The 14,205-nt window shown below is 43.9% G+C and overlaps 1 long non-coding RNA gene across 3 annotated transcripts in view; it reads right to left on the bottom strand.

Annotated features, from left to right (window-relative positions):
• Window positions 1-406: 406 nt before the first annotated feature.
• LOC129051193 (uncharacterized) overlaps window positions 407-14,205 on the bottom strand; it is a 270,726-nt gene continuing 256,927 nt past the window's right edge. Inside the window, exons 5-6 of one of the 3 annotated variants that reach the window (XR_008515266.2) lie at window positions 3,836-4,009; window positions 407-1,072 (exon numbers count right to left, since the gene is read on the bottom strand). This is a non-coding gene — a long non-coding RNA (uncharacterized LOC129051193). Of the gene's footprint in view, window positions 1,073-2,528; window positions 3,744-3,835; window positions 4,010-14,205 lie in introns of those variants that run through there. The other 2 variants (XR_008515265.2, XR_008515267.2) reach the window with 2 other exon arrangements.

Below are 14,205 nucleotides of genomic sequence, written 5' to 3'. Positions count from 1 at the left end.
AGCTGGCCAGGCTTGAAATTCCCGCTTCACTGACAGGCATTTTCCCAGCTCTTAACCCTGTCGCAAAAACGATGCCTAACCTAGGATGAGATCCCAGCGCTTTTTCCTGTGCTCTCAGGAATTTTATTTTTTAATTTTTATTTATTTATTTTTAATTAATTTTTTTTTGAGATGGAGTCTCCATCTGTTGCCCAGGCTGGAGTGCAGTGGCGCTATCTCAGCTCACTGCAACCTCCACCTCCCGGGTTCAATCAATTCTCCTGCCTCAGCCTCCTGAGTAGCTGGGATTACAGGCATGCGCCACCACACCTGGCTAATTTTTTTTATATCTTTAGTAGAGACAGGGTTTCAGCATATTGGCTAGGCTGGTCTCGAACTCCTGACATTGTGATTAGCCCACCTCAACCTCCCAAAGTGCTCGGATTACAGGCGTGAGCCACTGTGCCCAGCCTCGGGGATTCTAATGAAAGGTCATTAGGATAAATTATTACCTAAGTCTCCCTTTGGCCTTAACAGGCAAATCACTGAGAGTTTCAGATTTCCATCATTTACTGAGTCCAAACATAGATGACCTCTCTTGAATCTGGGAAGGGCACGAGAAGGGAGGACCCATGATTAGGAACGCTGATGAGGAGCTGATTACTGCTCGCCGCGCTGGATTTTCCTTTTAAATTATTCATAAACACAAGTTTAAATGTGTGTGTCCAAGCAGCCATCTAAACACTAAATAAGCTGATGCAGTTAGAAAAAAATTGCCCTGTTGGAAACAGCAAAACTGAACTTGACAACGGATTGCTTTGTGAATGAATTTATTCTGTTTTCAGTATTTCAGCTAGAATTTCATGAGCCGGTCACGGAAGGAAGAAGGGGACAGTCTGTATTCTGTTGCTATATAACCTTGTACTAGCCTGACCCTTGCTGCAGCTTGCTCATCCTGTGTCTCTGCGCCTAGTCCCTTAGTATTTCCCTAAAGCCGAAAACCTTGCCCTTTAGCCATGGCTGCCGGGTTCTCTGGAGTCCTTGTGGTGAAATGTGCAGGAATCTCGCATGTGTCTCATCAGAGAGGGCTCTCCTAAAGGGTAGGTGAGAGAAATGTAAACTTTCCCAAGTCATACGTGGAGTCAGCAAATCTCACATCTGGGAGTTTATCCTAAGGAGGTAAATTACAGGTACAAAAACATAAAGGCAAATGCATTTTCTAAAATAGTGAATGGTCTCATACACTTGGAGGGACAAAATTTGGAATTCAGTTTCCACTAAAGAGGAGGAGGCGTCATCACATCCCAGGCTTTTGGTCAGGACGCCTGAAGGTCCACCTTGAAAGAATAATGGCTAGCCAGAAATGAACAAGCTTTAAACAATTAAAGCCTGGATTCAAAATGCCATGTTAATGAAAAACAGGAGAAAAGCTATGTAATCGTCTCAATAAATGCAAAAATGCATGTATAAATTTATTTTATTTATTTATTTATTGATTTTGAGACAGAGTCTCGCTCTGTCCCCCCAGGCTGGAGTGCAGTGGCGCAATCTCGGCTCACTGCAACCTCTGCCTCCTGGGTTCAAGTGATTCTCGTGCCTTAGCGTCTGGAGTAGCGGCGATTACAGGTGTGCGCCACCACACCTGACTAATTTTTGTATTTTTAGTAGAGACGAGGTTTCACCACGTTGGCCAGGCTGGTCTCAAACTAGCCTCAAGTGAACCACCTGCTTCGGCCTCCCAAAGTGCTGGAATTACAGGTGTGAGTCCCACACCCAGCCCTAAAAATTTAATATTCATTTATAATGAAAAACTTATAGAAAATTAAGAATATTCAGGAATTTCGTTAGTTTAATAAATCTACAGGAATATTATTATACTTAATAGCAAAATATTAAGTGTCTCCTAGAGTTTGGAGATACTTTGCTATCACAAATTCTATCCAGCATTATATTAGAGAGATCCTGGTTAGTGCAATAAGAAAATACATTTTTTTAATGTATAGGATTAGAGAGAAAAATACTGAACTGTCATTTTTCACCAATGACATGATTTTTCATTTTTCACCAGTGACGTGACTGCATATATAGAAAATTTTAAAGAGTCTACAGATAAACTATTAGAGTAAATTGAGAATTTAGTCAGGTCACAATATAAGATCAATATATACAAATAAATTATGTTTCTACATAGTAGCAACAAACAGAAAAAATTTTTTTGAAGTATAACACTTATAATAGCATAAAAATCAAATACTTAGAAATAAACCTAATAGAATATTTGTGAGACCTCTACCTAGAAAACTGTAAGAATCCCTAAATAAATGAGCTGTGTTTATAGACTAGAAGACTCCATATTACAAAAACATCAATTCTCCCCAAATTAATCTATAGATTTGATGTAATATTAATTAAAATTCCAGAAGGTGCTGTATGTAGAAATTAATCATTCTAAAATTTATATAAAATGAAAATGGCTGAAAACATCCAAGACAATCACTATCTGATGTCAAATTAATTAATTAATTAATTTTTTTAGAAAGCTACAGCAATTAAGATAGTATTGTATTTACACAAGGCACAAATGAAGAACTCACAAAATGTCTCATATATATGTGTGTATGTGTGTACACACATGATTGATTAATGGCAAAGATGGCACTGCCCAACAGTGGGAAAAGGACAGTCTTCTCATTAACTAGTGATAGAGCAATGACTGAATATCCATATGGTAAAAATGAATGTTGATCTGTACCTTACCTCACACCATGCACAAAATTAATTCAAGCTGGATTATAGATTTAAATATGAAAGGTAAACAGTAAAGCTTCTAGGGAACAATAAAGGAAACTGTCTTTATAACCTTGGGGTAAACAAAGGGTTCTCAACCAGGACACAAAGACACTTAACTTAAAAGAAATGATTGATAAATTGGACTACATTAACATTAAGAACATTATTTGTCAAATGACATCATTAAGAGGGTAAAAAGGCAAACCAATGTGCAAGAAGATATTGTCCACACATACAACTGACAAATGACTAATATAAAATGTGCTTAGAACAGTTACAGATACATAAGAGAAAAATAATAGAAAACTGGGCAAAATATTTGAACAGCCCTTTATGTAAGAGCATATTTACACGGCCAATAAACTATGAAAATATGTTCAAAAGTATTGCTAATCAGGGAAATGCACATTAAAACCACAATGAGATCCACTAGACTGTCTAAAATAAAAGACTTTAAATGCTGACAAAGATGTGAAAACTGCAGCTCTCTTGAACCACTTGAGGGAATGTAAGTTTGAACAATCACTTTGGAAAAGAGTTTCTCCCCCAGATTGAGAAGATACGTACCCTATAACCAGCAATTCTAGTCCTGGGCACATGACTGATAGAAACATCCAGCTACGTCTGTAGCATACACTATGAGAACGTTCACAGTAATATGACGTGTGATGCGCAAAAAACTGGAAACAACTCAAATTTCCATTAGAAAGAATGGTTAATCAATTTCAGTCTATTTGTACAGTGAAACATTAAAAAACAATGCAAATAAGCAACTGACATTTACAATAACATGGATGAGTCTCACAAATAATGTTGAACCAAAAGCCAGACACGGCATAGCATATACTCGTTGGTTCCATATAAAACCAACAAAAATTGCCTGACTCTCTTTATTGCTATAGTTGCTTAATTGCAGTGGTCTAGAACCGAACCTGCAGTATCTCCAAGGTATGCTTCTTGTACCTCTGGGTAGGCTGGAAAAGGAAAGATGGGAGAGAAAAGGTTTTAGTTTCTCCAACCTTTTCCACTAAATTCTAGGAGATGAAATTTTCAGCCAGGCTCTTACCCAACTGATACTTGCAGCGGATCCTTAATAACTTGTTCTTTGGCGAGAATAAACTTATTCGTCCCAGTGAATTGATGATGATTTTATTGCCTCGGGAGTGGAGGGGGTTGTTCCTTGTTCTTCTGTTTCCTTAGCTAAACATTTCACCACACTGTAGTCAAAATACAGCAACTGCTGAAGAGGAGGAAAAATCAATAGAGGACTTGAGTTTATTGGGTTTATGTTCTGGCTTTCTCTGATGAAATAATTTCTAAAATTGGAATCCAGAAAATGAAGCAAATTGCAGAGAGCAGAGAGATTTTGTAATATCTTTGCTTCACTACCCTCCTTTGACCCACGCTGACTGTGATTTGAAATGCTGGATCTTTCTCAACAGAACGCCAAAACATACATGCGCGTGCACACTCAGGCACGCACATTTCCTGACTCTCAGCCCTGACTCTTTCTATTACTTCCTGCTGCCTCTTTGGACATTCCTTGGCTGGGTGAAAAATCCCTGCCATGTTCTTGGCTTTGGTTCCCCACTTGAACTGTGAAGGGGCTAGATAAATGACCTCTCTGATCTCATCTTACTCAGCCCCCAGACTTTGGTTCTCTGGCTCTCCCTGCCTCTTTTGGAAGCAATAGGTAGGCACAGGACGAACACAGGCAATGCTGAAAGACCTTTGATCCTGCAAAGAATTCAGCAGGATCTAAAAGAATCATCTTATGCCTTGATATGGCTGTGGCCCCATGGTTTCAGCTTAATCCTATACGCAAAGCCAGCAGACAGAAGGGGCTGTGGAATGGGCCAGTCATCTCCATCACACTGCCTGGGCAGCCCCCAGGATAGCCTTCCCGCCTCTAGAATGCCTACTCCATTCACATAGCCACTCGCTCACTCATCATTTAATAACTCATATATTCCACAGTACACTGACAAGTCCTGGATCTTGAAAAGACCTCCCCGCCACAAAGTCATCAGATACAAGTCCCTGCCTTAGCACATTAATGCCTCACCATGGACCGCTGAAATTTGCACTTTCTTTGCCAATGTCCTTAGCCAGGGACTGCATGGCTCTCCTGAGACGCAGCCTCAAATGTTAGTGCCCTGTGGGTCAGGAAGGGCTTGCCTGGCTGCTGCAGTCACTGACGCGTCCAGCACCCATGGCGGTGCAGCTTAAGGAGCCACCTTTGCTGGCTTCTATGTCTCCCCTCCAAGGAACCTAAGAAACCAGTGTGAGAGGAGCATACCCTCTCTGGACCAGCTCTCTGACTGATGTAGAGCCCCCTTAAGGCCCAGGGTACCTGTGGCACCCCCAGGGATTGGTCTGGGTGGCAGCTGCCAGCGTTCCTGTGACTTTCATGAGCAGCTGCATTAATGCCACTCTTGGCCTCACTTCATCACATTACTTGGCTTCCTTTCAGCCAGAGGCTGCTCAGCGAAGGGCGTAATTTCCTGGCTCTAATGCATGACAAGGTTTCACTTAAAGGATAAAATAAAATCACCTTGGGAGGCAGACACTAGGAAGTCATAGATATGACTTGGTCCGCAGGGATATTCAAGGCCAGGCAGATTGGAGAGAGCACAGGTGAGTCCCTGGTGTTCCTGATAACACAGCCACCCTGTGACTCCCAGTTCCTAGTCCCATGGCCAGTGTTGGGATGCAGTGGGGCCAGGGTTGGAGCTCTGCGCAGAATAACCTATTACTTCATGTCTCCCCACTGCTAATCCCCTTTCCCCACACTTTAGACCACTCCGCTTCTCTAGCCCAAAAATATCCCCAAGCCTTACCTGTGGGGAGACAGATGTGAGAGGTGTCCTTCTGCTGGAGTCAGGACTCTCTGTGTGGCCACAGAGCTGTCCTAAATCTAATGGGCTTTTTTAAATGACTGGAATCTATGACCTCAGATACATCCACTCTGGGCTCCAACCCATGGACCTTCAGGCCACCTATTACTCCAACAAGGGTCCTCACAGAGGCAGAAGTTTCTCCAGTCATGCATGTGTCCTTATGGAAGCCTTGGCACCACCCCTGGAGTAACACAGAACAATGTGGAGCCAGGAACAAGGAGGAGGCTGGGACTGACCCAAGGTTATCAGGTAAGTCACTGACCTGGAGAAGGTCCTGTCAGTCAGGAGTCAAGGGCATAATGCCCATCGTGAAGAAGGGATTCCCCTTTCCACCCCGACCCCCACTGACACCATCCTGGTGGGTAAAGGAAGGAAAGGGGACAAGGGTGCGAGGAGTGGTGAGACCCATAAGGGCAGCTCCTGCCTGGAAGCGTCCCCACATAGACAACGGCCCTCCTAGAGGCACAGCTCAGGGCAGAGTATTATTCGGCTGGACCTGCAGAACTTTGATAAAAACCTCCTTCCAGGAAGGTGGGGAGCAGCTCGGCCACCTCCCCTACCCTCTTTCTTGACAGGGTGCTTAAAGCGGAGCTCATGCCCAGAGAAGTCCAAGAAGATGCTGGGAAGAATTGGATATTCTCTGGCTCTGTCCTCAGGAGGAGCTCAGCAGAGCCTGCCCCAGCCACACATGCACAGACACGCTACATCAGGGGATGAGGGAGCTCGGACTCTCCCTCCCTCAGCCTGGGCCAGGCACTGCATATGCCTTAGAGATGGCCCTTCAAGAACCCACTGTGCTCCACGCCACAGGCAGAAGGCTTTTTTTATTCCCAGAATAATGCAAAAGGGCTGGGTTCCAGGCACCAGAACTCGCCTCCATTTCTGGCTCTGGGAGGAGCTCAGACTTCTGGAATCTCCTCTAGGCTGGGAGTAAAAGATTCTCAGTGTCTCGAGAGTTGGCTCTCACTGAAGGACTGAACCTGAGGGAGTCGGTGGTCAACAGAGGTGCATTTAGCACCTTCACCCATAGGCGCTCCCTGAAGGGCTCTCTTGCCATGCTGCCATTGAAACTGAGGGGCTAATTTCACCAGGTCTGCCTGCCTGCTTGCTTTTGGTTGCTTGTTTCTTATTATTTTTTCCTCTTTTTCCATAAAGCTTAAGGTAGCTGAAGGCCTTGTGGCTGAATGCTGCAACTTAACCTTCACTGGCTACTTTATAGCTAACATTCTCAGGTCACATGGTAATGATCGCTTCAGTTGTTTTTCCACTGGGGCCAGCTCCTGAACCAGTGGAGATCACCAACCATTCAACTGGGCCTGCACAAGTGACCAAGAGGTGATCTTTTTGTATCGGAGAGCCAAAAACTCCACCCTCCACCCTCAGATCATGCTAACACCATCATTTTCTGTACCTATGTCCCATGAAATGCCATGAACCCTGACTACGCTCGCACAGAATGAACTTATTACTTCATTTTTCTCCACTGCTAATCACCATTCCCCACACCTTAGACCACCCCACTTCTCTAGCCCATAAAAATCCACAAACCTTACCTGTGAGGAGACGGATGTGAGAGGTGTTCTCCTGCATCCTCACTTGGTGCCCTTGCAAATAAATCCTTTCTCTTTTGCAAAACTCATGCTACAGTGATTGATTCTGTGTACCTGGGCAGAACAGACCTGGACCTGGAATGTGACCTCCTTCAATCTCCTGACCTTGCTTTTAGGTAAGGACAGAAGCACTAATATGCAGGGATGAGCTTTAATAAGGGGAAGAGGAACAATGAATATCCACTAAAATTGGGAGGAGTTGAGGTCTACAGCAGAGAAAGAACTGAAGAGAGACAGCTTCAGCTTGGCCACACACTCCCTGGGCAACCGCAGACAGTGGCATTTTTCTCTCCAAACTCTCACCTGTAAAATACAGATGGCCTCTAAGGGATTTCTTCCTATGAGATGGCTGGGTAAGAATCCAATAAACATAAGGTATAAAAACAAGTCTGTAGAAAATGCAGACTGGCAGAAGAGGCTTTCTCCACTCCCTGGCCAATTCGCCAGAGCTTCAGAGTCTTCAGGCTTTAATGGAAAGTGTCTGCTCAGAGCAGATTGGCTGTACTTGAACTACCCCGTCTCTCACCCACACAGATGACAGGTCTTTTTGGAGGGACTGAAGCTGGGACTGAGGCAGTCTTCAAAGATGCAACCCCAATTATTTTGAATATTCATGGAATGAGTTTCATTCGGGGAGGGGAGGTAGGGTGCTAAGCATAACAGCTGGACGTGCAGGTTGCAAAGAGACCTAATTTTAGAATTGTTTTGATATTTTTCCAGGGCTTAGTCACTGGTGTCTGGGACAAGAGAAGCCCAGAAGCAGAGAATGCTGCTTTTAAAAATGTGCGTCTGTCCTGTTATTTCTGAAGCAAAGAGAAATTCCTAGCTTTATTTCTGAAGCAAAGAGAAATTCCTAGCTAGAAAAGGACAGGGGCCACATTGGGAAATCCTCTGCCAATTTCTTTAAGAGTTAAACATGCATCTACCCTATGGACCTGATGTTTCTCTACTAGGTATTTATCCAAGAGAATAAAAGCATATGTCCGCAGAAAGCCTCATATGAGATTGTTCATAGCTTTTTCATGATAGTCAGAAAACAGAAGTAATCCAGATGTCCATTCTCAGGACAGCAGATAAACTGTGGCAGAGCCATACAGTGAAATACTACTCAGCAAAAATGGAAAGAAACAAAGTCTATTGATACATGTTATACAACGTGGATGAATATCAAAAATAGGGTTTTGTTTGTTTGTTTGTTTTGGAGACAGAGTCTCACTCTTGTTGCCCAGGCTGGAGTGCAGTGGTACGATCTTGGCTCACTGCAACCTCCACCTCCTGGGTTCAAGCAATTCTCCTGCCTCAGCCTCCCAAGTAGCTGGAATTACAAGTGCCCACCATCACGCCCAGCTATTTTTTTTTTTTTTTTTTTTTTTTTTTTTAGTAGAGACGGGTTTCACTGTTTTGGCCAGGCTGGTCTCAAACTCCTGACCTTGGCCCAGTAAAAATAGGGTATCGAACGAAAGAAGCCAAATATAAGAGAACATGCAGTAAGATTCCCATTTCTATGAAACTCCGGAATAGGAAGGCTCACCTATGGAGAGAGAAATCAGATCAGAGGTTGCTTTGGGGCTGGGGGATGGACAGGAAATGGGCATGAGGGAGATCTCCAGGGTGAGGTCAACGTCCTGTTTTGGATTCATCACGTCTCTTCCCCTCCATGCCTTCCGTTCAGGTGAAGGAGAATTCTTCCCTGTCCCTATGCTACCAGCCTTCTGTTTCGGCTCATGTCATTCTTCCCCCTGAAAAGCCCCTTCACAGCCAGTGTCTGCAGGCCCAGAGCTTTCTAACCCAGGAGCTATTATCACCTTCTCCAAGAAGCCTTCCCACTCTGCTCCCTCTTAGCAGGAGCTGCCCTGCCCTTCCAGCACTGACACTATATGCTTTTTCTTTTCTATTTTTCTTAGAGCCCTGATTACTCTGTGTGTGTGTGTGTGTGTGTGTGTGTGTGTGTGTGTGTGTGTGTTTTCAACAGTTGGTTGTGCCTATCTCTTAACTCCCTGGCTATATTCTGACCTGACTAACAGCCTAGGCTATGTGGATTTCAGCCACCCCAACTCTTAACAAAGGGTCCCCAGTAGATGCTTGATATCTACATGAGGAATAAAAGAATAAATGAGTTGCGAATCTTCCTTTTTGTGTCTGCCAGACACTGCGTTGGATTGTGTTCTGACTCCTTTCATTTCTCAGCCATGTAGGACGCAAGCCACGCTGATCTTTGCAGGAGCATCCTCTGGGTCCCCAGAGAGGGCTGGGCTGCCAACTTCTCATGGAGTAATTAAATGACAAATTACCTGCAGGCTCTCAGCTGGAAAACCTGTAGGAGCACAGCCTTTCCATATTCATAGGATTTAATGAAATCTGAAAGCTTGGAAAGACCTTCATGGCTTTTGTTCTAAGGCCCTTTATTTACAGATGGGGAAACCGAGGCTCAAAGAGGGTCAGTGACTCATTCAAGAATATACAGGGCCTTTTGGGGGTGGAATGCTCATCACCCTCTCCTTGTGTTTCTGTGGAAAGGAAGCTTCCATTCCACTTCCCAGAATGGGACAGGATTGGAGGAATATTTTTTCATCTTTCTCTTAACTCCTTCCCTCAAGAAGAGGAAACTCTTATCTGATGGAGAAGTTGGTGTAAAGAAAAACCACCAGCCAAGGACTGCCCAGCTTTTCTCATGAACCACAGCAGTCTCCTTCCAGCTGCTTCTGCTATGCAGTAGGCTCCGGAGCAGGATTCCGAAATCCACCAGCAGACACACACACCCAGGGGGAGCCCAGATTCTTCAGCATTCCAGCCCTCACTGGGTGGTAAATAAAATTCAGGAGAAAAAGACTTATATGACATATTTCAGGCTCAATGCAACATGAGTCCACCAACGCACCCCTGTTGTAATAAAGTTGTTATTGTATCTTGATCATTATATGGCTTCTCGTGTCTGTTCACACAGTTGTGATTATCACCCTCACCCTCAACACAGGGATCAGTGGAAGTGCTATGGAACAGCCAGGCCCCTCTCCCCTCTGTCCTGCAAATCTCCTAGAAGTGAGGTAGGAATTGGGAAAGAAGTGTGTGGGATGATGCCCTAGTTTCTTGTTTGGGTGACTAGATGAATGGGGAAGTTGATCTCTTTTCAAACATGAACAAGACGGGAAAGAGAAGGTTTATGGAGAAGAAAGGGAGTTCAGTTTGGGCCATGCAGGCTAAAGAGGCTGCAGAACATCCAACTGGAACTGTCCAGGGGGTGGGTGGAGACGTGACAACCTGGAGCTCCCAGGAGAGCCATGGGCTGGAAACTTACGAACCATCAGAGAACACGAGTGGGGGTATATGCCCATGGAGGGTATGCAAAGTGAGATGGGTACTGAGGACAGGGCCTGCAGGAGCTGAAAGTCTGAGCGGTAGGTGGAGAATGAGAAAACAGCCAAATGAAGAAGGAGCAGGACTGAAACCAGGAGTATGAGGTGCCTCGGGAACTAAGGATGAAAAGACTTCCAAGGAGTGAACGCTCAGAAAGTGACAGGTGCATGTTTTCTAGTTTTCAGAGTTGAGCAGAAGTTCTCAAAGTGTGGTCCACAGCTGACAGCACCAGCTCCCGCTGACAACAAGGTATGCAAATTCTCCAGCCCCACCCCAGACCGCCTGAATCAGAAACTATGGGTTTGCGGCCCAGCAGTTTGTGTTTTAATAAACCCCGTGGGTGATTCCGACAAACATTGAAGCTTAAGAATCTCTGGTGTTAGAGAGTGCCTTCTTACACATCTTTGATTAGATTTATGTCTAGGTATTTTCTGGGCGTTTGATGGGGTTTGATGCTATAATAAACACTATTTTAAAACTTACTTTTCTAGTAGTTTACTGCTAGTATATATGAATACAATTGATTTATATTGAGCTTTAATCCAGCACCCTTGCAAAATTCACTTATTAATTCTAATTAATCATCCACAGAGTCATTCCTTTGGATTTCCTATGTGACTGTTGAATGACATAGGATGATGACAGAGAGGAGCCCCTAGGTTTAGAAATCAGTAGAACATTGTGAGCTTAATAAGAGCTATTTAAAAAAAAAAATTGTTGCCAAGTTAAACTGCAAGGAATTTTGCCATGCACCACCTGGGTATGCATATATGAACCTAGAGGCTGATGCAATATATTTTCCAAATAAGTGAAAGTGGCTTTCTCAGATCTGGACAGGATTCTATGCCAGCTATGGTGACCAACCATCCTGTTTTGTCTGGGAATAGGGGGGTCTCCTGGGATGTAGAACTCTCAGTACTAAACCGGAACAGTCCCAGACAAACCAGAAAGACTGGTTACCTTAATTTCCCACTTGACTTTCATGGAGCTGAGCAGCCTGGTGATCCAAAAAAATCCAAAGACCATCAATGAGAATATTGCCTGACCCCAGACACTTGTGAGGATGGATTGTGAGAACTGTGGATGTTCTACAGCTGTTGTTTCTAGTCACGCTCCTTCAGGCTTTCAAACCTACGAGCCTGCAGCCCAGCCAGCCAAATGGCCTATTTATTTGGGCTGTCTTTTCTGGATAATGGGCAGAACAGAGGTCTTTGTCACCAGAGTTTTCCCCGAATCTTTTAACAGTCAGTACCTTGCAGATTTTTGACCACTGACTATCAGCATCCAGGGAGTGGGAAAATATGACATATCCACCTACTTTCTATTGAAACGTCAGTTCTTAGTCACATTTCCCCTTAACACTCAAGACAAATTCTCATGTGTAATTTCCATCTCACAGATAAAACGTCATCACTTTCCATGCAAGAAGGCAAATCTTGGAGACTGTTACAGAGATCACCTTGAATTCTCTCTAATTTTTATTTTTTTAAAAAAGATGAAAGCATTTGCAAATGCCAGTCATTTATTATTAGTAACAAATTACCAGCAACGTGGCATATATGCACACCAGCATGTTGAGGTACTTCCTTGAGGAGCACCAGGCTTGAAATAAGTCTCTTGGGGCAAAAGGACGCCTGTGTTGTGGACAGGTGGTGGCTGAGATGCTAGACATGACCAGAGGTACTGCTATGACAAGTCCTGATCCGCCAGCCCAGATGGAGATTCAGACACTGTGGTCTCCAGATTCCTCCTCGTGATGGTATCCATGGCCAACAGCTGTAGTGAGTCATGGACATCACTCACCACCCCCACCATCCTTCATGCCTCCTTCTCTTGCTGTCTCTTTGCAGGAGCCTGAGGCCTTGAGGAGTCTTAAATCTTCACAGCCCTCTCCCAGACAGGCAGGACGTTGAGGATCCAGGTGTCATGGCATCTGGTCCTGCAGTGAGACTGCCATGCCCTGTCACTCAAAGGTAAAGGGTAAGGAGCAGGCCGTCTTACAGCAGGGAGAAATGGAAACAGTCTAGACATTGAGTCAGAAAGCCCCATGTTTGGGTCCTAACCTAACTTCTCTGAACCTTAGCCTCGTCATCTCAAATCTCTCCAAATCTGCATGCCCAAATCACCATTTTGCAGCCAACAATGTAATAATAGATATAGGCAAGAATCATCAATGGACACCAAAACCACTGGATGAGATGATGTGGGAGAATAGGATATTCATGCAGTCTCCAAGTATCACCCCACAGTTACTTGTTAATTACAAAAAAAAAAAAAAAAAAAGTACTCATGCAACAGGGAGAGCTGGTGGATAACAACTTAACCAGGTGATCAAATTTAACATCCCCAAAATTGGGACAAACTGACACTATGTATCTCTTGAGATAACGTAATGGGAAGTACAAAACATATATATGATACTCTACTCAAAACTTTAGTCTAATCATGAAGACATAATTAGCATATTCTGATGACTTGGACTCTTCAAAAATGACAATGTCATCATATATATGAATATATAGATACATATATAACGATTTAAAGCATTTTATATATTTATATAAAGATTTAAAGATAGGAAGATATTTTGAAATTAAAGAGTCTAATGAGAACTGACAATCAAATGCAAAGTGGGCTGGGTACGGTGGCTCACGCCTATAATCCCAACACTTTGGGTGACTGAGGAAGGAGGATCACTGGCGCCCAGGAGTTTGAGGCCAGCCTGGGCAACATGACGAAACCCCGTCTCTATTTTTTTTTAATGCAAAATGATTGACAATCAAATCCCTGATTAGTCTTGGATTTACAAAATTGAGGAAGGGTATAAGAGACATTGCATCAGACGCCTTTTCTATGTCTTTCCAAATTCTCTTAGCTCCCCTTCTCTCTAGCCATTGCTTTAGCAACATTCCATGCTGGCTTTAATCAGCTTTATGCAGGTGCAGCCTGACAAGGTCTCTCTTCAGGCTTGAGCTGCTATGGGCCCCTTGATTTCAGCCTGGATGTTTCTTTGAGCCCCCATAGCATGGAATGCCCATGTCCAGGCTGGATGTGCAAGGCTGTTAATGCCCCTGAGGTTATCACTGACCAGGAGACACAGGAGCCAGGGGACGAGCCTCAAGCTCATTTTTCAGGGGAACCTACTGGAAGAGACAGTTTTGGTAGATTCAAGAACTGTTTGAATAGAGTTTGAATATGGACTGCATAGTAGATGATGTTAATGCTTGAATGCCAAATGCATTTGTTTGATAACCGTGCTGTGTAAGAGAAGATTCTTGCTCTTGGAAGGCACGTGTTGAAGTACTCGGGAGGCAAAGTGTCATCATGTCTGCAATTTACTTTCAAATAAACTTGCAAGAAAAAGTGTGTGTGGGCGCATGTACACACACACACATACACACAGAGAATGATAATTTGAAATTAACACACAGAATGATCATTTGAAAGACAGATGATACCGGTAACACCTGAGGGGCAGGTGTCAGCCTCAAAGCACTCACAAAGAATACCTCATTTCCCCATGACTGTCCAGGTGGGGCATGTGACATCACGGCTGACAGCCATGTGCTTCT

This window comes from Pongo abelii, chromosome 19 (genome assembly GCF_028885655.2).
Source record: "Pongo abelii isolate AG06213 chromosome 19, NHGRI_mPonAbe1-v2.0_pri, whole genome shotgun sequence".
Classification (NCBI taxonomy): domain Eukaryota; kingdom Metazoa; phylum Chordata; class Mammalia; order Primates; family Hominidae; genus Pongo; species Pongo abelii.
This window is presented reverse-complemented; position numbering and strand designations above follow the sequence as displayed.